The 14,466-nt window shown below is 45.2% G+C and overlaps 87 non-coding genes across 87 annotated transcripts; all 87 read left to right on the top strand.

Moving 5' to 3' along the window:
• The first annotated feature begins 51 nt into the window (after window positions 1-51).
• On the top strand, window positions 52-124 carry trnak-cuu (transfer RNA lysine (anticodon CUU)). Its single transcript has one exon. It is a non-coding gene; the product is annotated as a tRNA-Lys (tRNA).
• A 92-nt stretch (window positions 125-216) lies between these two features.
• On the top strand, window positions 217-289 carry trnak-cuu (transfer RNA lysine (anticodon CUU)). Its single transcript has one exon. It is a non-coding gene; the product is annotated as a tRNA-Lys (tRNA).
• Window positions 290-379: 90 nt separating this feature from the next.
• Window positions 380-452, top strand: trnak-cuu (transfer RNA lysine (anticodon CUU)). Its single transcript has one exon. It is a non-coding gene; the product is annotated as a tRNA-Lys (tRNA).
• Window positions 453-543: 91 nt separating this feature from the next.
• On the top strand, window positions 544-616 carry trnak-cuu (transfer RNA lysine (anticodon CUU)). The gene has a single exon. It is a non-coding gene; the product is annotated as a tRNA-Lys (tRNA).
• Window positions 617-708: 92 nt separating this feature from the next.
• On the top strand, window positions 709-781 carry trnak-cuu (transfer RNA lysine (anticodon CUU)). The gene has a single exon. It is a non-coding gene; the product is annotated as a tRNA-Lys (tRNA).
• Window positions 782-871: 90 nt separating this feature from the next.
• trnak-cuu (transfer RNA lysine (anticodon CUU)) lies at window positions 872-944 on the top strand. The gene has a single exon. It is a non-coding gene; the product is annotated as a tRNA-Lys (tRNA).
• A 91-nt stretch (window positions 945-1,035) lies between these two features.
• On the top strand, window positions 1,036-1,108 carry trnak-cuu (transfer RNA lysine (anticodon CUU)). The gene has a single exon. It is a non-coding gene; the product is annotated as a tRNA-Lys (tRNA).
• Window positions 1,109-1,198: 90 nt separating this feature from the next.
• Window positions 1,199-1,271, top strand: trnak-cuu (transfer RNA lysine (anticodon CUU)). Its single transcript has one exon. It is a non-coding gene; the product is annotated as a tRNA-Lys (tRNA).
• A 92-nt stretch (window positions 1,272-1,363) lies between these two features.
• On the top strand, window positions 1,364-1,436 carry trnak-cuu (transfer RNA lysine (anticodon CUU)). The gene has a single exon. It is a non-coding gene; the product is annotated as a tRNA-Lys (tRNA).
• A 90-nt stretch (window positions 1,437-1,526) lies between these two features.
• trnak-cuu (transfer RNA lysine (anticodon CUU)) lies at window positions 1,527-1,599 on the top strand. The gene has a single exon. It is a non-coding gene; the product is annotated as a tRNA-Lys (tRNA).
• A 91-nt stretch (window positions 1,600-1,690) lies between these two features.
• On the top strand, window positions 1,691-1,763 carry trnak-cuu (transfer RNA lysine (anticodon CUU)). Its single transcript has one exon. It is a non-coding gene; the product is annotated as a tRNA-Lys (tRNA).
• Window positions 1,764-1,855: 92 nt separating this feature from the next.
• Window positions 1,856-1,928, top strand: trnak-cuu (transfer RNA lysine (anticodon CUU)). The gene has a single exon. It is a non-coding gene; the product is annotated as a tRNA-Lys (tRNA).
• A 90-nt stretch (window positions 1,929-2,018) lies between these two features.
• Window positions 2,019-2,091, top strand: trnak-cuu (transfer RNA lysine (anticodon CUU)). Its single transcript has one exon. It is a non-coding gene; the product is annotated as a tRNA-Lys (tRNA).
• A 91-nt stretch (window positions 2,092-2,182) lies between these two features.
• Window positions 2,183-2,255, top strand: trnak-cuu (transfer RNA lysine (anticodon CUU)). The gene has a single exon. It is a non-coding gene; the product is annotated as a tRNA-Lys (tRNA).
• A 91-nt stretch (window positions 2,256-2,346) lies between these two features.
• On the top strand, window positions 2,347-2,419 carry trnak-cuu (transfer RNA lysine (anticodon CUU)). The gene has a single exon. It is a non-coding gene; the product is annotated as a tRNA-Lys (tRNA).
• Window positions 2,420-2,510: 91 nt separating this feature from the next.
• trnak-cuu (transfer RNA lysine (anticodon CUU)) lies at window positions 2,511-2,583 on the top strand. The gene has a single exon. It is a non-coding gene; the product is annotated as a tRNA-Lys (tRNA).
• Window positions 2,584-2,674: 91 nt separating this feature from the next.
• On the top strand, window positions 2,675-2,747 carry trnak-cuu (transfer RNA lysine (anticodon CUU)). Its single transcript has one exon. It is a non-coding gene; the product is annotated as a tRNA-Lys (tRNA).
• A 91-nt stretch (window positions 2,748-2,838) lies between these two features.
• Window positions 2,839-2,911, top strand: trnak-cuu (transfer RNA lysine (anticodon CUU)). Its single transcript has one exon. It is a non-coding gene; the product is annotated as a tRNA-Lys (tRNA).
• Window positions 2,912-3,002: 91 nt separating this feature from the next.
• Window positions 3,003-3,075, top strand: trnak-cuu (transfer RNA lysine (anticodon CUU)). Its single transcript has one exon. It is a non-coding gene; the product is annotated as a tRNA-Lys (tRNA).
• Window positions 3,076-3,166: 91 nt separating this feature from the next.
• On the top strand, window positions 3,167-3,239 carry trnak-cuu (transfer RNA lysine (anticodon CUU)). Its single transcript has one exon. It is a non-coding gene; the product is annotated as a tRNA-Lys (tRNA).
• Window positions 3,240-3,330: 91 nt separating this feature from the next.
• Window positions 3,331-3,403, top strand: trnak-cuu (transfer RNA lysine (anticodon CUU)). Its single transcript has one exon. It is a non-coding gene; the product is annotated as a tRNA-Lys (tRNA).
• A 90-nt stretch (window positions 3,404-3,493) lies between these two features.
• Window positions 3,494-3,566, top strand: trnak-cuu (transfer RNA lysine (anticodon CUU)). Its single transcript has one exon. It is a non-coding gene; the product is annotated as a tRNA-Lys (tRNA).
• Window positions 3,567-3,657: 91 nt separating this feature from the next.
• On the top strand, window positions 3,658-3,730 carry trnak-cuu (transfer RNA lysine (anticodon CUU)). Its single transcript has one exon. It is a non-coding gene; the product is annotated as a tRNA-Lys (tRNA).
• Window positions 3,731-3,822: 92 nt separating this feature from the next.
• On the top strand, window positions 3,823-3,895 carry trnak-cuu (transfer RNA lysine (anticodon CUU)). Its single transcript has one exon. It is a non-coding gene; the product is annotated as a tRNA-Lys (tRNA).
• A 90-nt stretch (window positions 3,896-3,985) lies between these two features.
• trnak-cuu (transfer RNA lysine (anticodon CUU)) lies at window positions 3,986-4,058 on the top strand. The gene has a single exon. It is a non-coding gene; the product is annotated as a tRNA-Lys (tRNA).
• A 90-nt stretch (window positions 4,059-4,148) lies between these two features.
• trnak-cuu (transfer RNA lysine (anticodon CUU)) lies at window positions 4,149-4,221 on the top strand. The gene has a single exon. It is a non-coding gene; the product is annotated as a tRNA-Lys (tRNA).
• Window positions 4,222-4,312: 91 nt separating this feature from the next.
• trnak-cuu (transfer RNA lysine (anticodon CUU)) lies at window positions 4,313-4,385 on the top strand. The gene has a single exon. It is a non-coding gene; the product is annotated as a tRNA-Lys (tRNA).
• Window positions 4,386-4,476: 91 nt separating this feature from the next.
• Window positions 4,477-4,549, top strand: trnak-cuu (transfer RNA lysine (anticodon CUU)). The gene has a single exon. It is a non-coding gene; the product is annotated as a tRNA-Lys (tRNA).
• A 91-nt stretch (window positions 4,550-4,640) lies between these two features.
• Window positions 4,641-4,713, top strand: trnak-cuu (transfer RNA lysine (anticodon CUU)). The gene has a single exon. It is a non-coding gene; the product is annotated as a tRNA-Lys (tRNA).
• A 91-nt stretch (window positions 4,714-4,804) lies between these two features.
• trnak-cuu (transfer RNA lysine (anticodon CUU)) lies at window positions 4,805-4,877 on the top strand. The gene has a single exon. It is a non-coding gene; the product is annotated as a tRNA-Lys (tRNA).
• Window positions 4,878-4,968: 91 nt separating this feature from the next.
• On the top strand, window positions 4,969-5,041 carry trnak-cuu (transfer RNA lysine (anticodon CUU)). The gene has a single exon. It is a non-coding gene; the product is annotated as a tRNA-Lys (tRNA).
• Window positions 5,042-5,130: 89 nt separating this feature from the next.
• Window positions 5,131-5,203, top strand: trnak-cuu (transfer RNA lysine (anticodon CUU)). The gene has a single exon. It is a non-coding gene; the product is annotated as a tRNA-Lys (tRNA).
• A 91-nt stretch (window positions 5,204-5,294) lies between these two features.
• On the top strand, window positions 5,295-5,367 carry trnak-cuu (transfer RNA lysine (anticodon CUU)). Its single transcript has one exon. It is a non-coding gene; the product is annotated as a tRNA-Lys (tRNA).
• An 89-nt stretch (window positions 5,368-5,456) lies between these two features.
• Window positions 5,457-5,529, top strand: trnak-cuu (transfer RNA lysine (anticodon CUU)). Its single transcript has one exon. It is a non-coding gene; the product is annotated as a tRNA-Lys (tRNA).
• A 91-nt stretch (window positions 5,530-5,620) lies between these two features.
• trnak-cuu (transfer RNA lysine (anticodon CUU)) lies at window positions 5,621-5,693 on the top strand. Its single transcript has one exon. It is a non-coding gene; the product is annotated as a tRNA-Lys (tRNA).
• A 91-nt stretch (window positions 5,694-5,784) lies between these two features.
• On the top strand, window positions 5,785-5,857 carry trnak-cuu (transfer RNA lysine (anticodon CUU)). The gene has a single exon. It is a non-coding gene; the product is annotated as a tRNA-Lys (tRNA).
• A 91-nt stretch (window positions 5,858-5,948) lies between these two features.
• trnak-cuu (transfer RNA lysine (anticodon CUU)) lies at window positions 5,949-6,021 on the top strand. Its single transcript has one exon. It is a non-coding gene; the product is annotated as a tRNA-Lys (tRNA).
• Window positions 6,022-6,112: 91 nt separating this feature from the next.
• On the top strand, window positions 6,113-6,185 carry trnak-cuu (transfer RNA lysine (anticodon CUU)). The gene has a single exon. It is a non-coding gene; the product is annotated as a tRNA-Lys (tRNA).
• A 90-nt stretch (window positions 6,186-6,275) lies between these two features.
• trnak-cuu (transfer RNA lysine (anticodon CUU)) lies at window positions 6,276-6,348 on the top strand. The gene has a single exon. It is a non-coding gene; the product is annotated as a tRNA-Lys (tRNA).
• A 91-nt stretch (window positions 6,349-6,439) lies between these two features.
• On the top strand, window positions 6,440-6,512 carry trnak-cuu (transfer RNA lysine (anticodon CUU)). Its single transcript has one exon. It is a non-coding gene; the product is annotated as a tRNA-Lys (tRNA).
• Window positions 6,513-6,603: 91 nt separating this feature from the next.
• Window positions 6,604-6,676, top strand: trnak-cuu (transfer RNA lysine (anticodon CUU)). Its single transcript has one exon. It is a non-coding gene; the product is annotated as a tRNA-Lys (tRNA).
• A 255-nt stretch (window positions 6,677-6,931) lies between these two features.
• On the top strand, window positions 6,932-7,004 carry trnak-cuu (transfer RNA lysine (anticodon CUU)). Its single transcript has one exon. It is a non-coding gene; the product is annotated as a tRNA-Lys (tRNA).
• An 87-nt stretch (window positions 7,005-7,091) lies between these two features.
• On the top strand, window positions 7,092-7,164 carry trnak-cuu (transfer RNA lysine (anticodon CUU)). The gene has a single exon. It is a non-coding gene; the product is annotated as a tRNA-Lys (tRNA).
• Window positions 7,165-7,254: 90 nt separating this feature from the next.
• On the top strand, window positions 7,255-7,327 carry trnak-cuu (transfer RNA lysine (anticodon CUU)). Its single transcript has one exon. It is a non-coding gene; the product is annotated as a tRNA-Lys (tRNA).
• Window positions 7,328-7,418: 91 nt separating this feature from the next.
• Window positions 7,419-7,491, top strand: trnak-cuu (transfer RNA lysine (anticodon CUU)). Its single transcript has one exon. It is a non-coding gene; the product is annotated as a tRNA-Lys (tRNA).
• Window positions 7,492-7,581: 90 nt separating this feature from the next.
• On the top strand, window positions 7,582-7,654 carry trnak-cuu (transfer RNA lysine (anticodon CUU)). The gene has a single exon. It is a non-coding gene; the product is annotated as a tRNA-Lys (tRNA).
• Window positions 7,655-7,746: 92 nt separating this feature from the next.
• trnak-cuu (transfer RNA lysine (anticodon CUU)) lies at window positions 7,747-7,819 on the top strand. The gene has a single exon. It is a non-coding gene; the product is annotated as a tRNA-Lys (tRNA).
• A 90-nt stretch (window positions 7,820-7,909) lies between these two features.
• Window positions 7,910-7,982, top strand: trnak-cuu (transfer RNA lysine (anticodon CUU)). The gene has a single exon. It is a non-coding gene; the product is annotated as a tRNA-Lys (tRNA).
• Window positions 7,983-8,073: 91 nt separating this feature from the next.
• On the top strand, window positions 8,074-8,146 carry trnak-cuu (transfer RNA lysine (anticodon CUU)). The gene has a single exon. It is a non-coding gene; the product is annotated as a tRNA-Lys (tRNA).
• Window positions 8,147-8,238: 92 nt separating this feature from the next.
• trnak-cuu (transfer RNA lysine (anticodon CUU)) lies at window positions 8,239-8,311 on the top strand. Its single transcript has one exon. It is a non-coding gene; the product is annotated as a tRNA-Lys (tRNA).
• A 90-nt stretch (window positions 8,312-8,401) lies between these two features.
• On the top strand, window positions 8,402-8,474 carry trnak-cuu (transfer RNA lysine (anticodon CUU)). Its single transcript has one exon. It is a non-coding gene; the product is annotated as a tRNA-Lys (tRNA).
• A 91-nt stretch (window positions 8,475-8,565) lies between these two features.
• On the top strand, window positions 8,566-8,638 carry trnak-cuu (transfer RNA lysine (anticodon CUU)). The gene has a single exon. It is a non-coding gene; the product is annotated as a tRNA-Lys (tRNA).
• Window positions 8,639-8,729: 91 nt separating this feature from the next.
• Window positions 8,730-8,802, top strand: trnak-cuu (transfer RNA lysine (anticodon CUU)). Its single transcript has one exon. It is a non-coding gene; the product is annotated as a tRNA-Lys (tRNA).
• Window positions 8,803-8,893: 91 nt separating this feature from the next.
• On the top strand, window positions 8,894-8,966 carry trnak-cuu (transfer RNA lysine (anticodon CUU)). The gene has a single exon. It is a non-coding gene; the product is annotated as a tRNA-Lys (tRNA).
• Window positions 8,967-9,057: 91 nt separating this feature from the next.
• Window positions 9,058-9,130, top strand: trnak-cuu (transfer RNA lysine (anticodon CUU)). Its single transcript has one exon. It is a non-coding gene; the product is annotated as a tRNA-Lys (tRNA).
• A 91-nt stretch (window positions 9,131-9,221) lies between these two features.
• trnak-cuu (transfer RNA lysine (anticodon CUU)) lies at window positions 9,222-9,294 on the top strand. The gene has a single exon. It is a non-coding gene; the product is annotated as a tRNA-Lys (tRNA).
• Window positions 9,295-9,385: 91 nt separating this feature from the next.
• trnak-cuu (transfer RNA lysine (anticodon CUU)) lies at window positions 9,386-9,458 on the top strand. Its single transcript has one exon. It is a non-coding gene; the product is annotated as a tRNA-Lys (tRNA).
• Window positions 9,459-9,549: 91 nt separating this feature from the next.
• trnak-cuu (transfer RNA lysine (anticodon CUU)) lies at window positions 9,550-9,622 on the top strand. The gene has a single exon. It is a non-coding gene; the product is annotated as a tRNA-Lys (tRNA).
• A 92-nt stretch (window positions 9,623-9,714) lies between these two features.
• trnak-cuu (transfer RNA lysine (anticodon CUU)) lies at window positions 9,715-9,787 on the top strand. Its single transcript has one exon. It is a non-coding gene; the product is annotated as a tRNA-Lys (tRNA).
• Window positions 9,788-9,877: 90 nt separating this feature from the next.
• Window positions 9,878-9,950, top strand: trnak-cuu (transfer RNA lysine (anticodon CUU)). Its single transcript has one exon. It is a non-coding gene; the product is annotated as a tRNA-Lys (tRNA).
• A 91-nt stretch (window positions 9,951-10,041) lies between these two features.
• Window positions 10,042-10,114, top strand: trnak-cuu (transfer RNA lysine (anticodon CUU)). The gene has a single exon. It is a non-coding gene; the product is annotated as a tRNA-Lys (tRNA).
• A 92-nt stretch (window positions 10,115-10,206) lies between these two features.
• Window positions 10,207-10,279, top strand: trnak-cuu (transfer RNA lysine (anticodon CUU)). The gene has a single exon. It is a non-coding gene; the product is annotated as a tRNA-Lys (tRNA).
• A 90-nt stretch (window positions 10,280-10,369) lies between these two features.
• trnak-cuu (transfer RNA lysine (anticodon CUU)) lies at window positions 10,370-10,442 on the top strand. The gene has a single exon. It is a non-coding gene; the product is annotated as a tRNA-Lys (tRNA).
• Window positions 10,443-10,533: 91 nt separating this feature from the next.
• On the top strand, window positions 10,534-10,606 carry trnak-cuu (transfer RNA lysine (anticodon CUU)). Its single transcript has one exon. It is a non-coding gene; the product is annotated as a tRNA-Lys (tRNA).
• Window positions 10,607-10,696: 90 nt separating this feature from the next.
• On the top strand, window positions 10,697-10,769 carry trnak-cuu (transfer RNA lysine (anticodon CUU)). Its single transcript has one exon. It is a non-coding gene; the product is annotated as a tRNA-Lys (tRNA).
• A 92-nt stretch (window positions 10,770-10,861) lies between these two features.
• trnak-cuu (transfer RNA lysine (anticodon CUU)) lies at window positions 10,862-10,934 on the top strand. The gene has a single exon. It is a non-coding gene; the product is annotated as a tRNA-Lys (tRNA).
• Window positions 10,935-11,024: 90 nt separating this feature from the next.
• Window positions 11,025-11,097, top strand: trnak-cuu (transfer RNA lysine (anticodon CUU)). Its single transcript has one exon. It is a non-coding gene; the product is annotated as a tRNA-Lys (tRNA).
• A 91-nt stretch (window positions 11,098-11,188) lies between these two features.
• trnak-cuu (transfer RNA lysine (anticodon CUU)) lies at window positions 11,189-11,261 on the top strand. The gene has a single exon. It is a non-coding gene; the product is annotated as a tRNA-Lys (tRNA).
• A 92-nt stretch (window positions 11,262-11,353) lies between these two features.
• trnak-cuu (transfer RNA lysine (anticodon CUU)) lies at window positions 11,354-11,426 on the top strand. Its single transcript has one exon. It is a non-coding gene; the product is annotated as a tRNA-Lys (tRNA).
• A 90-nt stretch (window positions 11,427-11,516) lies between these two features.
• On the top strand, window positions 11,517-11,589 carry trnak-cuu (transfer RNA lysine (anticodon CUU)). Its single transcript has one exon. It is a non-coding gene; the product is annotated as a tRNA-Lys (tRNA).
• Window positions 11,590-11,680: 91 nt separating this feature from the next.
• trnak-cuu (transfer RNA lysine (anticodon CUU)) lies at window positions 11,681-11,753 on the top strand. The gene has a single exon. It is a non-coding gene; the product is annotated as a tRNA-Lys (tRNA).
• A 91-nt stretch (window positions 11,754-11,844) lies between these two features.
• trnak-cuu (transfer RNA lysine (anticodon CUU)) lies at window positions 11,845-11,917 on the top strand. The gene has a single exon. It is a non-coding gene; the product is annotated as a tRNA-Lys (tRNA).
• Window positions 11,918-12,008: 91 nt separating this feature from the next.
• trnak-cuu (transfer RNA lysine (anticodon CUU)) lies at window positions 12,009-12,081 on the top strand. The gene has a single exon. It is a non-coding gene; the product is annotated as a tRNA-Lys (tRNA).
• A 91-nt stretch (window positions 12,082-12,172) lies between these two features.
• Window positions 12,173-12,245, top strand: trnak-cuu (transfer RNA lysine (anticodon CUU)). The gene has a single exon. It is a non-coding gene; the product is annotated as a tRNA-Lys (tRNA).
• A 91-nt stretch (window positions 12,246-12,336) lies between these two features.
• Window positions 12,337-12,409, top strand: trnak-cuu (transfer RNA lysine (anticodon CUU)). The gene has a single exon. It is a non-coding gene; the product is annotated as a tRNA-Lys (tRNA).
• A 91-nt stretch (window positions 12,410-12,500) lies between these two features.
• Window positions 12,501-12,573, top strand: trnak-cuu (transfer RNA lysine (anticodon CUU)). Its single transcript has one exon. It is a non-coding gene; the product is annotated as a tRNA-Lys (tRNA).
• Window positions 12,574-12,664: 91 nt separating this feature from the next.
• trnak-cuu (transfer RNA lysine (anticodon CUU)) lies at window positions 12,665-12,737 on the top strand. Its single transcript has one exon. It is a non-coding gene; the product is annotated as a tRNA-Lys (tRNA).
• Window positions 12,738-12,829: 92 nt separating this feature from the next.
• trnak-cuu (transfer RNA lysine (anticodon CUU)) lies at window positions 12,830-12,902 on the top strand. Its single transcript has one exon. It is a non-coding gene; the product is annotated as a tRNA-Lys (tRNA).
• Window positions 12,903-12,992: 90 nt separating this feature from the next.
• On the top strand, window positions 12,993-13,065 carry trnak-cuu (transfer RNA lysine (anticodon CUU)). The gene has a single exon. It is a non-coding gene; the product is annotated as a tRNA-Lys (tRNA).
• Window positions 13,066-13,156: 91 nt separating this feature from the next.
• Window positions 13,157-13,229, top strand: trnak-cuu (transfer RNA lysine (anticodon CUU)). Its single transcript has one exon. It is a non-coding gene; the product is annotated as a tRNA-Lys (tRNA).
• A 92-nt stretch (window positions 13,230-13,321) lies between these two features.
• Window positions 13,322-13,394, top strand: trnak-cuu (transfer RNA lysine (anticodon CUU)). The gene has a single exon. It is a non-coding gene; the product is annotated as a tRNA-Lys (tRNA).
• Window positions 13,395-13,484: 90 nt separating this feature from the next.
• Window positions 13,485-13,557, top strand: trnak-cuu (transfer RNA lysine (anticodon CUU)). Its single transcript has one exon. It is a non-coding gene; the product is annotated as a tRNA-Lys (tRNA).
• Window positions 13,558-13,647: 90 nt separating this feature from the next.
• trnak-cuu (transfer RNA lysine (anticodon CUU)) lies at window positions 13,648-13,720 on the top strand. Its single transcript has one exon. It is a non-coding gene; the product is annotated as a tRNA-Lys (tRNA).
• A 91-nt stretch (window positions 13,721-13,811) lies between these two features.
• Window positions 13,812-13,884, top strand: trnak-cuu (transfer RNA lysine (anticodon CUU)). Its single transcript has one exon. It is a non-coding gene; the product is annotated as a tRNA-Lys (tRNA).
• Window positions 13,885-13,975: 91 nt separating this feature from the next.
• Window positions 13,976-14,048, top strand: trnak-cuu (transfer RNA lysine (anticodon CUU)). The gene has a single exon. It is a non-coding gene; the product is annotated as a tRNA-Lys (tRNA).
• A 91-nt stretch (window positions 14,049-14,139) lies between these two features.
• trnak-cuu (transfer RNA lysine (anticodon CUU)) lies at window positions 14,140-14,212 on the top strand. The gene has a single exon. It is a non-coding gene; the product is annotated as a tRNA-Lys (tRNA).
• Window positions 14,213-14,303: 91 nt separating this feature from the next.
• Window positions 14,304-14,376, top strand: trnak-cuu (transfer RNA lysine (anticodon CUU)). The gene has a single exon. It is a non-coding gene; the product is annotated as a tRNA-Lys (tRNA).
• Window positions 14,377-14,466: the final 90 nt, after the last annotated feature.

Raw genomic sequence — 14,466 nt, 5'->3', positions numbered from 1 at the left:
TCTAGACTCCATACCAGATTTAAAAACACAGTACCAACTAAAAAGCAAACGGCCCGGTTAGCTCAGTTGGTAGAGCATGAGACTCTTAATCTCAGGGTCGTGGGTTCGAGCCCCACATTGGGCGGTTCCTTTGTGAAATGTTTTACCCTCAAATGTCTCACGGTTCTAGACTCCATGCCAGATTTTAAAAACACAGTAACAACCAAAAAGCAAAAGTCCTGGTTAGCTCAGTCGGTAGAGCATGAGACTCTTAATCTCAGGGTCGTGGGTTCGAGACCCACATTGGGCGGTTCGTTTGTGGAATGTTTTACTCTCAAATGTTTGACGGTTCTAGACTCCATACCAGCTTTAAAACACAGTAACAACCATAAAGTAAAACGCCTGGTTAGCTCAGTCGGGAGAGCATGAGACTCTTAATCTCAGGGTCGTGGGTTCGAGCCCCACTTTGGGCGGTTCCTTTGTGAAATGTTTTACTCTCAAATGTTTCACGGTTCGAGACTCCATACAAGATATAAAAATGCAGTACTAACCAAAAAGCAAAAGGCCCGGTTAGCTCAGTCGGTAGAGCATGAGACTCTTAATCTCAGGGTCGTGGGTTCGAGCCCCACATTGGGCGGTTCCTTTGTGAAATGTTTTACCCTCAAATGTTTCACGGTTCTAGACTCCATACCAGATTTTAAAAACACAGTAACAACCAAAAAGCAAAAGGCCTGGTTAGCTCAGTCGGTAGAGCATGAGACTCTTAATCTCAGGGTCGTGGGTTCGAGACCCACATTGGGCGGTTCCTTTGTGGAATGTTTTACTCTCAAATGTTTCACGGTTCTAGACTCCATACCAGATTTAAAACACAGTAACAACCAAAAAATAAATGGCCCGGTTAGCTCAGTCGGGAGAGCATGAGACTCTTAATCTCAGGGTCGTGGGTTCGAGCCCCACATTGGGCGGTTCCTTTGTGAAATGTTTTACTCTCAAATGTTTCACGGTTCGAGACTCCATACAAGATATAAAAAGGCAGTACTAACCAAAAAGTAAAAGGCCCGGTTAGCTCAGTCGGTAGAGCATGAGACTCTTAATCTCAGGGTCGTGGGTTCGAGCCCCACATTGGGCGGTTCTTTTGTGGAATGTTTTACTCTCAAATGTTTCACGGTTCTAGACTCCATACCAGCTTTAAAACACAGTAACAACCATAAAGTAAACCGCCTGGTTAGCTCAGTCGGGAGAGCATGAGACTCTTAATCTCAGGGTCGGGGGTTCGAGCCCCACATTGGGTGGTTCCTTTGTGAAATGTTTTACCCTCAAATGTTTCACGGTTCTAGACTCCATACCAGATTTTAAAAACACAGTAACAACCAAAAAGCTAAAGGCCTGGTTAGCTCAGTCGGTAGAGCATGAGACTCTTAATCTCAGGGTCGTGGGTTCGAGCCCCACATTGGGCGGTTCTTTTGTGGAATGTTTTACTCTCAAATGTTTGACGGTTCTAGACTCCATACCAGCTTTAAAACACAGTAACAACCATAAAGTAAAACGCCTGGTTAGCTCAGTCGGGAGAGCATGAGACTCTTAATCTCAGGGTCGTGGGTTCGAGCCCCACTTTGGGCGGTTCCTTTGTGAAATGTTTTACTCTCAAATGTTTCACGGTTCGAGACTCCATACAAGATATAAAAATGCAGTACTAACCAAAAAGCAAAAGGCCCGGTTAGCTCAGTCGGTAGAGCATGAGACTCTTAATCTCAGGGTCGTGGGTTCGAGCCCCACATTGGGCGGTTCCTTTGTGAAATGTTTTACCCTCAAATGTTTCACGGTTCTAGACTCCATACCAGATTTTAAAAACACAGTAACAACCAAAAATCAAAAGGCCTGGTTAGCTCAGTCGGTAGAGCATGAGACTCTTAATCTCAGGGTCGTGGGTTCGAGACCCACATTGGGCGGTTCCTTTGTGGAATGTTTTACTCTCAAATGTTTCACGGTTCTAGACTCCATACCAGATTTAAAACACAGTAACAACCAAAAATTAAATGGCCCGGTTAGCTCAGTCGGGAGAGCATGAGACTCTTAATCTCAGGGTCGTGGGTTCGAGCCCCACATTGGGCGGTTCCTTTGTGAAATGTTTTACTCTCAAATGTTTCACGGTTCGAGACTCCATACAAGATATAAAAAGGCAGTACTAACCAAAAAGCAAAAGGCCCGGTTAGCTCAGTCGGTAGAGCATGAGACTCTTCATCGCAGGGTCGTGGGTTCGAGCCCCACATTGGGCGATTTCTTTGTGGAATGTTTTACTCTCAAATGTTTCACGGTTCTAGACTCAGTACCAGATTTAAAAACACAGTAACAACCAAAAAGCAAGTGGCCCGGTTAGCTCAGTCGGTAGAGCATGAGACTCTTAATCTCAGGGTCGTGGGTTCGAGCCCCACATTGGGCGGTTCCTTTGTGGAATGTTTTACTCTCAAATGTTTCACGGTTCTAGACTCCATACCAGATTTAAAAACACAGTACCAACCAAAAATCAAATGGCCCGGTTAGGTCAGTCGGTAGAGCATGAGACTCTTAATCTCAGGGTCGTAGGTTTGAGCCCCACATTGGGCGATTTCTTTGTGGAATGTTTTCCTCTAAAATGTTTCACGGTTCTAGACTCAGTACCAGATTTAAAAACACAGTAACAACCAAAAAGCAAGCGGCCCGGATAGCTCAGTCGGTAGAGCATGAGACTCTTAATCTCAGGGTCGTGGGTTCGAGCCCCACATTGGGCGGTTCCTTTGTGGAATGTTTTACTCTCAAATGTTTCACGGTTCTAGACTCCATACCAGATTTAAAAACACAGTACCAACCAAAAAGCAAACGGCCCGGTTAGCTCAGTCGGTAGAGCATGAGACTCTTAATCTCAGGGTCGTGGGTTCGAGCCCCACATTGGGCGGTTCCTTTGTGAAATGTTTTACTCTCAAATGTTTCACGGTTCGAGACTCCATACAAGATATAAAAATGCAGTACTAACCAAAAAGCAAAAGGCCCGGTTAGCTCAGTCGGTAGAGCATGAGACTCTTAATCTCAGGGTCGTGGGTTCGAGCCCCACATTGGGCGGTTCTTTTGTGGAATGTTTTACTCTCAAATGTTTGACGGTTCTAGACTCCATACCAGATTTAAAAACACAGTACCAACTAAAAAGCAAACGGCCCGGTTAGCTCAGTTGGTAGAGCATGAGACTCTTAATCTCAGGGTCGTGGGTTCGAGCCCCACATTGGGCGGTTCCTTTGTGAAATGTTTTACCCTCAAATGTCTCACGGTTCTAGACTCCATACCAGATTTTAAAAACACAGTAACAACCAAAAGCAAAAGTCCTGGTTAGCTCAGTCGGTAGAGCATGAGACTCTTAATCTCAGGGTCGTGGGTTCGAGACCCACATTGGGCGGTTCGTTTGTGGAATGTTTTACTCTCAAATGTTTGACGGTTCTAGACTCCATACCAGCTTTAAAACACAGTAACAACCATAAAGTAAAACGCCTGGTTAGCTCAGTCGGGAGAGCATGAGACTCTTAATCTCAGGGTCGTGGGTTCGAGCCCCACTTTGGGCGGTTCCTTTGTGAAATGTTTTACTCTCAAATGTTTCACGGTTCGAGACTCCATACAAGATATAAAAATGCAGTACTAACCAAAAAGCAAAAGGCCCGGTTAGCTCAGTCGGTAGAGCATGAGACTCTTAATCTCAGGGTCGTGGGTTCGAGCCCCACATTGGGCGGTTCCTTTGTGAAATGTTTTACCCTCAAATGTTTCACGGTTCTAGACTCCATACCAGATTTTAAAAACACAGTAACAACCAAAAAGCAAAAGGCCTGGTTAGCTCAGTCGGTAGAGCATGAGACTCTTAATCTCAGGGTCGTGGGTTCGAGACCCACATTGGGCGGTTCCTTTGTGGAATGTTTTACTCTCAAATGTTTCACGGTTCTAGACTCCATACCAGATTTAAAACACAGTAACAACCAAAAATTAAATGGCCCGGTTAGCTCAGTCGGTAGAGCATGAGACTCTTAATCTCAGGGTTGTGGGTTCGAGACCCACATTGGGCGGTTGCTTTGTGGAATGTTTTACTCTCAAATGTTTCACGGTTCTAGACTCCATACCAGATTTAAAACACAGTAACAACCAAAAATTAAAAGGCCCGGTTAGCTCAGTCGGTAGAGCATGAGAATCTTAATCTCAGGGTCGTGGGTTCGAGCCCCACATTGGGCGGTTCCTTTGTGAAATGTTTTACTCTCAAATGTTTCACAGTTCTAGACTCAGTACCCGATTTAAAAACACCGTAACAACCAAAAAGCAAACGGCCCGGTTAGCTCAGTCGGTAGAGCATGAGACTCTTAATCTCAGGGTCGTGGGTTCGAGCCCCACATTGGGAGATTCCTTTGTGGAATGTTTTACTCTCAAATGTTTCACGGTTCTAGACTCCATACCAGTTTTAAAAACACAGTAACAACCAAAAAGCAAACATCCCGGTTAGCTCAGTCGGTAGAGCATGAGACTCTTAATTTCAGGGTCGTGGGTTCGAGCCCCACATTGGGTGATTCCTTTGTGGAATGTTTTACTCTCAAATGTTTCACGGGCCTAGACTCAGTACCAGATTTAAAAACACAGTACCAACCAAAAAGCAAACAGTCCGGTTAGCTCAGTCGGTAGAGCATTAGACTCTTAATCTCAGGGTCGTGGGTTCGAGCCCCACATTGGGCGATTCCTTTGTGGAATGTTTTACTCTAAAATGTTTCACGGTTCTAGACTCAGTACCAGATTTAAAAACACAGTACCAACCAAAGAGCACAAGGCCCGGTTAGCTCAGTTGGTAGAGCATGAGACTCTTAATCTCAGGGTCGTGGGTTCGAGCCCCACATTGGGCGGTTCTTTTGTGGAATGTTTTACTCTCAAATGTTTCACGGTTCTAGACTCCATACCAGATTTAAAAACACAGTACCAACCATAAAGCAAAAGGCCCGGTTAGCTCAGTCGGTAGAGCATGAGACTCTTAATCTCAGGGTCGTGGGTTTGAGCCCCACATTGGGCGGTTCCTTTGTGGAATGTTTTACTCTCAAATGTCACGGTTCTAGACTCCATACCAGATTTAAAAACACAGTACCAACCAAAAGTCGAACGGCCCGGTTAGCTCAGTCGGTAGAGCATGAGACTCTTAATCTCAGGCTCGTGGGTTCGAGCCCCACATTGGGCGGTTCCTTTGTGGAATGTTTTACTCTCAAATGTTTCACGGTTCTAGACTCCATACCATATTTAAAAACACAGTAACAACAAAAAAGCAAGCGGCCCGGTTAGCTCAGTCGGTAGAGCATGAGACTCTTAATCTCAGGGTCGTGGGTTTGAGCCCCACATTGGGAGATTCCTTTGTGGAATGTTTTACTCTCAAATGTTTCAGTGCTAGACTCCATACCAGATTTAAAAACACAGTAACAACCAAAAAGCAAACAGCCCGGTTAGCTCAGTCCGTAGAGCATGAGTCTCTTAATCTCAGGGTCGTGGGTTCGAGCCCCACATTGGGTGATTCCTTTGTGGAATGTTTTACTCTCAAATGTTTCACGGTTCTAGACTCAGTACCAGATTTAAAAACACAGTACCAACCAAAAATCAAACGGCCCGGTTAGCTCAGTCGGTAGAGCATGAGACTCTTAATCTCAGGGTCGTGGGTTCGAGCCCCACATTGGGCGATTCCTTTGTGGAATGTTTTACTCTCAAATGTTTCACGGTTCTAGACTCAGTACAAGATTTAAAAACACAGTACCAACCAAAGATCACAAGGCACGGTTAGCTCAGTTGGTAGAGCATGAGACTCTTAATCTCAGGGTCGTGGGTTCGAGCCCCACATTGGGCGGTTATTTTGTGGAATGTTTTACTCTCAAATGTTTCACGGTTCTAGACTCCATACCAGATTTAAAAACACAGTACCAACCATAACGCAAATGGCCCGGTTAGCTCAGTCGGTAGAGCATGAGACTCTTAATCTCAGGGTCGTGGGTTCGAGCCCAACATTGGGCGGTTCCTTTGTGGAATGTTTTACTCTCAAATGTTTCACGGTTCTAGACTCCATACCAGATTTAAAAACACAGTACCAACCAAAGGTCAAACGGCCCGGTTAGCTCAGTCGGTAGAGCATGAGACTCTTAATCTCAGGGTCGTGGGTTCGAGCCCCACATTGGGAGGTTCCTTTGTGGAATGTTTTACTCTCAAATGTTTCACGGTTCTAGACTCCATACCAGATTTAAAACACAGTAACAACCAAAAAGCAAATGGCCCGGTTAGCTCAGTCGGGAGAGCATGAGACTCTTAATCTCAGGGTCGTGGGTTCGAGCCCCACATTGGGCGGTTCATTTGTGGAATGTTTTTCTCTCAAATGTTTCACGGTTCTAGACTCCATACCAGATTTAAAAACACAGTACCAACCAAGCATCAAACGTTCCGGTTAGCTCAGTTGGTAGAGCATGAGACTCTTAATCTCAGGGTCGTGGGTTCGAGCCCCACGTTGGGTGGTTCCTTTGTGGAATGTTTTACTCTCAAATGTTTCACGGTTCTAGACTCCATACCAGATTTAAAAACACAGTACCAACCAAAAAGCATACGGCCTGGTTAGCTCAGTCGGGAGAGCATGAGACTCTTAATCTCAGCGTTGTGGGTTCGAGCCCCACGTTGGGCGGTTCCTTTGTGGAATTTTTTACTCTCAAATGTTTCACGGTTCTAGACTCCATACCAGATTTAAAAACACAGTACCAACCAAGCATCAAACGTCCCGGTTAGCTCAGTTGATAGAGCATGAGAGTCTTAATCTCAGGGTCGTGGGTTCGAGCCCCACGTTGGGTGGTTCCTTTGTGGAATGTTTTACTCTCAAATGGTTCACGGTTCTAGACTCCATACCAGATTTAAAAACACAGTACCAACCAAAAAGCATACGGCCTGGTTAGCTCAGTCGGGAGAGCATGAGACTCTTAATCTCAGCGTTGTGGGTTCGAGCCCCACGTTGGGCGGTTCCTTTGTGGAATGTTTTACTCTCAAATGTTTGTTCTAGACTCAGTACCAGATTTAAAAACACAGTACCAACCAGAAAGCAAACGGCCCGGTTAGCTCAGTCGGGAGAGCATGAGACTCTTAATCTCAGGGTCGTGGGTTCGAGCCCCACATTGGGCGATTCCTTTGTGGAATGTTTTACTCTCAAATGTTTCACGGTTCTAGACTCAGTACCAGATTTAAAACACAGTAACAACCAAAAAATAAATGGCCCGGTTAGCTCAGTCGGGAGAGCATGAGACTCTTAATCTCAGGGTCGTGGGTTCGAGCCCCACATTGGGCGGTTCCTTTGTGAAATGTTTTACTCTCAAATGTTTCACGGTTCGAGACTCCATACAAGATATAAAAAGGCAGTACTAACCAAAAAGCAAAAGGCCCGGTTAGCTCAGTCGGTAGAGCATGAGACTCTTAATCTCAAGGTCGTGGGTTCGAGCCCCACATTGGGCGGTTCTTTTGTCGAATGTTTTACTCTCAAATGTTTCACGGTTCTAGACTCCATACCAGCTTTAAAACACAGTAACAACCCTTAAGTAAACCGCCTGGTTAGCTCAGTCGGGAGAGCATGAGACTCTTAATCTCAGGGTCGGGGGTTCGAGCCCCACATTGGGTGGTTCCTTTGTGAAATGTTTTACCCTCAAATGTTTCACGGTTCTAGACTCCATACCAGATTTTAAAAACACAGTAACAACCAAAAAGCTAAAGGCCTGGTTAGCTCAGTCGGTAGAGCATGAGACTCTTAATCTCAGGGTCGTGGGTTCTCGCCCCACATTGGGCGGTTCTTTTGTGGAATGTTTTACTCTCAAATGTTTGACGGTTCTAGACTCCATACCAGCTTTAAAACACAGTAACAACCATAAAGTAAAACGCCTGGTTAGCTCAGTCGGGAGAGCATGAGACTCTTAATCTCAGGGTCGTGGGTTCGAGCCCCACTTTGGGCGGTTCCTTTGTGAAATGTTTTACTCTCAAATGTTTCACGGTTCGAGACTCCATACAAGATATAAAAATGCAGTACTAACCAAAAAGCATAAGGCCCGGTTAGCTCAGTCGGTAGAGCATGAGACTCTTAATCTCAGGGTCGTGGGTTCGAGCCCCACATTGGGCGGTTCCTTTGTGAAATGTTTTACCCTCAAATGTTTCACGGTTCTAGACTCCATACCAGATTTTAAAAACACAGTAACAACCAAAAAGCAAAAGGCCTGGTTAGCTCAGTCGGTAGAGCATGAGACTCTTAATCTCAGGGTCGTGGGTTCGAGACCCACATTGGGCGGTTCCTTTGTGGAATGTTTTACTCTCAAATGTTTCACGGTTCTAGACTCCATACCAGATTTAAAACACAGTAACAACCAAAAATTAAATGGCCCGGTTAGCTCAGTCGGGAGAGCATGAGACTCTTAATCTCAGGGTCGTGGGTTTGAGCCCCACATTGGGCGGTTCCTTTGTGAAATGTTTTACTCTCAAATGTTTCACGGTTCGAGACTCCATACAAGATATAAAAAGGCAGTACTAACCAAAAAGCAAAAGGCCCGGTTAGCTCAGTCGGTAGAGCATGAGACTCTTCATCGCAGGGTCGTGGGTTCGAGCCCCACATTGGGCGATTTCTTTGTGGAATGTTTTACTCTCAAATGTTTCACGGTTCTAGACTCAGTACCAGATTTAAAAACACAGTAACAACCAAAAAGCAAGTGGCCCGGTTAGCTCAGTCGGTAGAGCATGAGACTCTTAATCTCAGGGTCGTGGGTTCGAGCCCCACATTGGGCGGTTCCTTTGTGGAATGTTTTACTCTCAAATGTTTCACGGTTCTAGACTCCATACCAGATTTAAAAACACAGTACCAACCAAAAATCAAATGGCCCGGTTAGGTCAGTCGGTAGAGCATGAGACTCTTAATCTCAGGGTCGTAGGTTTGAGCCCCACATTGGGCGATTTCTTTGTGGAATGTTTTCCTCTAAAATGTTTCACGGTTCTAGACTCAGTACCAGATTTAAAAACACAGTAACAACCAAAAAGCAAGCGGCCCGGATAGCTCAGTCGGTAGAGCATGAGACTCTTAATCTCAGGGTCGTGGGTTCGAGCCCCACATTGGGCGGTTCCTTTGTGGAATGTTTTACTCTCAAATGTTTCACGGTTCTAGACTCCATACCAGATTTAAAAACACAGTACCAACCAAAAAGCAAACGGCCCGGTTAGCTCAGTCGGTAGAGCATGAGACTCTTAATCTCAGGGTCGTGGGTTCGAGCCCCACATTGGGCGGTTCCTTTGTGAAATGTTTTACTCTCAAATGTTTCACGGTTCGAGACTCCATACAAGATATAAAAATGCAGTACTAACCAAAAAGCAAAAGGCCCGGTTAGCTCAGTCGGTAGAGCATGAGACTCTTAATCTCAGGGTCGTGGGTTCGAGCCCCACATTGGGCGGTTCTTTTGTGGAATGTTTTACTCTCAAATGTTTGACGGTTCTAGACTCCATACCAGATTTAAAAACACAGTACCAACTAAAAAGCAAACGGCCCGGTTAGCTCAGTTGGTAGAGCATGAGACTCTTAATCTCAGGGTCGTGGGTTCGAGCCCCACATTGGGCGGTTCCTTTGTGAAATGTTTTACCCTCAAATGTCTCACGGTTCTAGACTCCATGCCAGATTTTAAAAACACAGTAACAACCAAAAAGCAAAAGTCCTGGTTAGCTCAGTCGGTAGAGCATGAGACTCTTAATCTCAGGGTCGTGGGTTCGAGACCCACATTGGGCGGTTCGTTTGTGGAATGTTTTACTCTCAAATGTTTGACGGTTCTAGACTCCATACCAGCTTTAAAACACAGTAACAACCATAAAGTAAAACGCCTGGTTAGCTCAGTCGGGAGAGCATGAGACTCTTAATCTCAGGGTCGTGGGTTCGAGCCCCACTTTGGGCGGTTCCTTTGTGAAATGTTTTACTCTCAAATGTTTCACGGTTCGAGACTCCATACAAGATATAAAAATGCAGTACTAACCAAAAAGCAAAAGGCCCGGTTAGCTCAGTCGGTAGAGCATGAGACTCTTAATCTCAGGGTCGTGGGTTCGAGCCCCACATTGGGCGGTTCCTTTGTGAAATGTTTTACCCTCAAATGTTTCACGGTTCTAGACTCCATACCAGATTTTAAAAACACAGTAACAACCAAAAAGCAAAAGGCCTGGTTAGCTCAGTCGGTAGAGCATGAGACTCTTAATCTCAGGGTCGTGGGTTCGAGACCCACATTGGGCGGTTCCTTTGTGGAATGTTTTACTCTCAAATGTTTCACGGTTCTAGACTCCATACCAGATTTAAAACACAGTAACAACCAAAAAATAAATGGCCCGGTTAGCTCAGTCGGGAGAGCATGAGACTCTTAATCTCAGGGTCGTGGGTTCGAGCCCCACATTGGGCGGTTCCTTTGTGAAATGTTTTACTCTCAAATGTTTCACGGTTCGAGACTCCATACAAGATATAAAAAGGCAGTACTAACCAAAAAGTAAAAGGCCCGGTTAGCTCAGTCGGTAGAGCATGAGACTCTTAATCTCAGGGTCGTGGGTTCGAGCCCCACATTGGGCGGTTCTTTTGTGGAATGTTTTACTCTCAAATGTTTCATGGTTCTAGACTCCATACCAGCTTTAAAACACAGTAACAACCATAAAGTAAACCGCCTGGTTAGCTCAGTCGGGAGAGCATGAGACTCTTAATCTCAGGGTCGGGGGTTCGAGCCCCACATTGGGTGGTTCCTTTGTGAAATGTTTTACCCTCAAATGTTTCACGGTTCTAGACTCCATACCAGATTTTAAAAACACAGTAACAACCAAAAAGCTAAAGGCCTGGTTAGCTCAGTCGGTAGAGCATGAGACTCTTAATCTCAGGGTCGTGGGTTCGAGCCCCACATTGGGCGGTTCTTTTGTGGAATGTTTTACTCTCAAATGTTTGACGGTTCTAGACTCCATACCAGCTTTAAAACACAGTAACAACCATAAAGTAAAACGCCTGGTTAGCTCAGTCGGGAGAGCATGAGACTCTTAATCTCAGGGTCGTGGGTTCGAGCCCCACTTTGGGCGGTTCCTTTGTGAAATGTTTTACTCTCAAATGTTTCACGGTTCGAGACTCCATACAAGATATAAAAATGCAGTACTAACCAAAAAGCAAAAGGCCCGGTTAGCTCAGTCGGTAGAGCATGAGACTCTTAATCTCAGGGTCGTGGGTTCGAGCCCCACATTGGGCGGTTCCTTTGTGAAATGTTTTACCCTCAAATGTTTCACGGTTCTAGACTCCATACCAGATTTTAAAAACACAGTAACAACCAAAAATCAAAAGGCCTGGTTAGCTCAGTCGGTAGAGCATGAGACTCTTAATCTCAGGGTCGTGGGTTCGAGACCCACATTGGGCGATTTCTTTGTGGAATGTTTTACTCTCAAATGTTTCACGGTTCTAGACTCCATACCAGATTTAAAACACAGTAACAACCAAAAATTAAATGGCCCGGTTAGCTCAGTCGGGAGAGCATGAGACTCTTAATCTCAGGGTCGTGGGTTCGAGCCCCACATTGGGTGGTTCCTTTGTGAAATGTTTTACTCTCAAATGTTTCACGGTTCGAGACTCCATACAAGATATAAAAAGGCAGTACTAACCAAAAAGCAAAAGGCCCGGTTAGCTCAGTCGGTAGAGCATGAGACTCTTCATCGCAGGGTCGTGGGTTCGAGCCCCACATTGGGCGATTTCTTTGTGGAATGTTTTACTCTCAAATGTTTCACGGTTCTAGACTCAGTACCAGATTTAAAAACACAGTAACAACCAAAAAGCAAGTGGCCCGGTTAGCTCAGTCGGTAGAGCATGAGACTCTTAATCTCAGGGTCGTGGGTTCGAGCCCCACATTGGGCGGTTCCTTTGTGGAATGTTTTACTCTCAAATGTTTCACGGTTCTAGACTCCATACCAGATTTAAAAACACAGTACCAACCAAAAATCAAATGGCCCGGTTAGGTCAGTCGGTAGAGCATGAGACTCTTAATCTCAGGGTCGTAGGTTTGAGCCCCACATTGGGCGATTTCTTTGTGGAATGTTTTCCTCTAAAATGTTTCACGGTTCTAGACTCAGTACCAGATTTAAAAACACAGTAACAACCAAAAAGCAAGCGGCCCGGATAGCTCAGTCGGTAGAGCATGAGACTCTTAATCTCAGGGTCGTGGGTTCGAGCCCCACATTGGGCGGTTCCTTTGTGGAATGTTTTACTCTCAAATGTTTCACGGTTCTAGACTCCATACCAGATTTAAAAACACAGTACCAACCAAAAAGCAAACGGCCCGGTTAGCTCAGTCGGTAGAGCATGAGACTCTTAATCTCAGGGTCGTGGGTTCGAGCCCCACATTGGGCGGTTCCTTTGTGAAATGTTTTACTCTCAAATGTTTCACGGTTCGAGACTCCATACAAGATATAAAAATGCAGTACTAACCAAAAAGCAAAAGGCCCGGTTAGCTCAGTCGGTAGAGCATGAGACTCTTAATCTCAGGGTCGTGGGTTCGAGCCCCACATTGGGCGGTTCTTTTGTGGAATGTTTTACTCTCAAATGTTTGACGGTTCTAGACTCCATACCAGATTTAAAATCACAGTACCAACTAAAAAGCAAACGGCCCGGTTAGCTCAGTTGGTAGAGCATGAGACTCTTAATCTCAGGGTCGTGGGTTCGAGCCCCACATTGGGCGGTTCCTTTGTGAAATGTTTTACCCTCAAATGTCTCACGGTTCTAGACTCCATACCAGATTTTAAAAACACAGTAACAACCAAAAAGCAAAAGTCCTGGTTAGCTCAGTCGGTAGAGCATGAGACTCTTAATCTCAGGGTCGTGGGTTCGAGACCCACATTGGGCGGTTCGTTTGTGGAATGTTTTACTCTCAAATGTTTGACGGTTCTAGACTCCATACCAGCTTTAAAACACAGTAACAACCATAAAGTAAAACGCCTGGTTAGCTCAGTCGGGAGAGCATGAGACTCTTAATCTCAGGGTCGTGGGTTCGAGCCCCACTTTGGGCGGTTCCTTTGTGAAATGTTTTACTCTCAAATGTTTCACGGTTCGAGACTCCATACAAGATATAAAAATGCAGTACTAACCAAAAAGCAAAAGGCCCGGTTAGCTCAGTCGGTAGAGCATGAGACTCTTAATCTCAGGGTCGTGGGTTCGAGCCCCACATTGGGCGGTTCCTTTGTGAAATGTTTTACCCTCAAATGTTTCACGGTTCTAGACTCCATACCAGATTTTAAAAACACAGTAACAACCAAAAAGCAAAAGGCCTGGTTAGCTCAGTCGGTAGAGCATGAGACTCTTAATCTCAGGGTCGTGGGTTCGAGACCCACATTGGGCGGTTCCTTTGTGGAATGTTTTACTCTCAAATGTTTCACGGTTCTAGACTCCATACCAGATTTAAAACACAGTAACAACCAAAAATTAAATGGCCCGGTTAGCTCAGTCGGTAGAGCATGAGACTCTTAATCTCAGGGTCGTGGGTTCGAGACCCACATTGGGCGGTTCCTTTGTGGAATGTTTTACTCTCAAATGTTTCACGGTTCTAGACTCCATACCAGATTTAAAACACAGTAACAACCAAAAATTAAAAGGCCCGGTTAGCTCAGTCGGTAGAGCATGAGAATCTTAATCTCAGGGTCGTGGGTTCGAGCCCCACATTGGGCGGTTCCTTTGTGAAATGTTTTACTCTCAAATGTTTCACAGTTCTAGACTCAGTACCAGATTTAAAAACACCGTAACAACCAAAAAGCAAACGGCCCGGTTAGCTCAGTCGGTAGAGCATGAGACTCTTAATCTCAGGGTCGTGGGTTCGAGCCCCACATTGGGAGATTCCTTTGTGGAATGTTTTACTCTCAAATGTTTCACGGTTCTAGACTCCATACCAGTTTTAAAAACACAGTAACAACCAAAAAGCAAACATCCCGGTTAGCTCAGTCGGTAGAGCATGAGACTCTTAATTTCAGGGTCGTGGGTTCGAGCCCCACATTGGGTGATTCCTTTGTGGAATGTTTTACTCTCAAATGTTTCACGGTTCTAGACTCAGTACCAGATTTAAAAACACAGTACCAACCAAAAAGCAAACAGTCCGGTTAGCTCAGTCGGTAGAGCATTAGACTCTTAATCTCAGGGTCGTGGGTTCGAGCCCCACATTGGGCGATTCCTTTGTGGAATGTTTTACTCTAAAATGTTTCACGGTTCTAGACTCAGTACCAGATTTAAAAACACAGTACCAACCAAAGAGCACAAGGCCCGGTTAGCTCAGTTGGTAGAGCATGAGACTCTTAATCTCAGGGTCGTGGGTTCGAGCCCCACATTGGGCGGTTCTTTTGTGGAATGTTTTACTCTCAAATGTTTCACGGTTCTAGACTCCATACCAGATTTAAAAACACAGTACCAACCATAAAGCAAAT

Source organism: Festucalex cinctus, chromosome 6, assembly GCF_051991245.1.
Source record: "Festucalex cinctus isolate MCC-2025b chromosome 6, RoL_Fcin_1.0, whole genome shotgun sequence".
Taxonomy (NCBI): domain Eukaryota; kingdom Metazoa; phylum Chordata; class Actinopteri; order Syngnathiformes; family Syngnathidae; genus Festucalex; species Festucalex cinctus.
The sequence above is the reverse complement of the archived record's forward strand: the minus strand, read 5'-3'. Positions and strand labels throughout refer to the sequence as shown.